Genomic DNA, 2,094 nt, shown 5'->3' with positions numbered 1-2,094 from the left:
TTAGACCAATCAGGTGTTTTAGGCAGGCAAAGCAATGCAGCTTCACAGCGATAAACAAATACAGCATAAAAGAATGCAATACATCTTTGCATCATTAAAACCAATGTTCCACAGCATAAAAGAATGCTACACATCTTAAACTAATATTCCACAACAGAGACAGACAGACAGACAGACAAATAGACTGACAGATGGTGTAAATAATGTGATGGCTGGGGTGATAGATTACTTACTAAGCTACTTGTGTGAGCCTGAAACCCAGAGTTGGAGACTCAGAACCCATGCATGTGGTAGCACATCTAGAAATCTCCAGCACTAGGGAGGCAGAGATAGGCAGATCCCTGGGACTTGCCAGCCTAGCCAGGTTGGTAAGTGTTGGGCCAATGAGCGACCCTGTCTCAAAAAGCAAGGTGGAGGTTTGGAGCTGTGACTTGAATCAACAGCAGCCTTTTCATACGGATGCCAAAGGCAATGACGATGCCATGGTGCACCCTGGAGGTCCAGAAGAGAGGGTTTGTGAGCCACTGGTGTGGGAACACTTTCTCCAAGTAGGGCTCAAGGTCCATACCCTCACGCCAAAGAACAGAGCCACCAGCTAGCACCAAGGCTATGGCTTTGTTGGATTCTTTTTTTTTTTCTTTTTGATTTTTCGAGACAGGGTTTCTCTGCAGCTTTAGAGCCTGTCCTGGAGCTAGCTCTTGTAGACCAGGCTGGTCTCGAACTCACAGAGATCCGCCTGCCTCTGCCTCCCGAGTGCTGGGATTAAAGGTGTGCGCCACCACCACCCGGCTGCTTTGTTGGATTCTTGAGTGAGAATGCTGACTCTGCCATTAAGATTATGAACATGATCATACTCTATTGGAAGCCAATACAGGTGAAGACAGCATCAGCTCACAGTAAAAACCATGGTGTAGGAGCCAACAGCTTCATTGAGAACATGGGCCCAGAAATCAATGAAAAGGTGCTTTATGATTCTTTCAGAGCCTCTTGGGACATCTTACAGACCCTTAAGATCATGAATGGCCCTGACACAAGCAACTCCAGATGTTCTGTCTCCACTCATTTTGCTCCACCTGACATTTCAGCTGCCTCACCTGAGGCTGTCAATGGGTAGCACCTGTGTACATGCCCTATATGTCTTATGCTTTGAAGAAGGACTCAGAGGGTGAACACCCTGTCAGCAGCTGAATGACTTCTGGCAGCCCAGAGCCCATCATCCTAAGCTAACTGCCCTCATCAACTGTTTACAACTTCACTCCACCCTCTGCTCCCAGTCCTGGTTATTATCATCATTCAGATCTAGGCTCCCTTCACCATACCTCTTCCTGGCTCCTTCCTGCCTCCAGTGTCAACTCCTGGAGTCCTCCCTTTTGGGATACTGCCCTCAGGCACAGCCCCACCACTTATGCCTCCCGGGGCTGTAGGAGACCCCCAAGCAGCAGGAACTCAAGTGTCTGTACATCCTAGTCTTAGCTACTTACATTTTCACCCATTTCCAACAGCTGCAATACCCTAACCAGGGGCTTCTTGGATGCCGCTGGCCCACAATGGCCCTCGTGGTTTAGGGCACTCCCCTGTTGGACCTCTAGATTGGGACATGTTGGAGTCAAAGGATGGTCAACCACCATCTGGACAAACTCCTGTAATGTCTCATTCTGGGCCTCTTCCAATAGGCAGCCCCACCAGGGTATCTACTTGGACCTCCCAAGGGTCACCCATGTTCTATCCCTCCACATGGTATCATATTGGTAGGTTTTTTCTGTTGATGCCTTCTCATGGGTACTCTGGCCCTTCATGGTCCCTTCCATATGACTACAGCAAGTACCCCTCTGTCTACCCAGACACACTCCACATCCCTCAAGTGCAAACTTGTTCAGGGCCCCAGTCCCGAGTAAAATTGTCACCCTTTCTCCCCCTCTTGTATCCTCCCAGTAATATTTTCATTTCTTGGACCAAAGAAAAAAAGAATGTTGGTTTTTAAGTGTTTTGGAAGTTCAACTAAGAATAAATCTCCATGTATTTATTTGAGAGCTGGGTGGCAGGGTGTTGGGGAATATTATTTTAAGGTGTGTTACTTTTATTTATGCTGCATTT

The 2,094-nt window shown here is 47.7% G+C and overlaps 1 pseudogene; it reads left to right on the top strand.

Annotated features, from left to right (window-relative positions):
- The first annotated feature begins 281 nt into the window (after positions 1-281).
- On the top strand, positions 282-1,467 carry LOC121677070 (annotated as a pseudogene).
- The last annotated feature ends 627 nt before the right edge of the window (positions 1,468-2,094 follow it).

The sequence above is a fragment of the Arvicola amphibius genome, chromosome 2, assembly GCF_903992535.2.
Source record: "Arvicola amphibius chromosome 2, mArvAmp1.2, whole genome shotgun sequence".
Taxonomy (NCBI): Eukaryota; Metazoa; Chordata; class Mammalia; order Rodentia; family Cricetidae; genus Arvicola; species Arvicola amphibius.
This window is presented reverse-complemented; position numbering and strand designations above follow the sequence as displayed.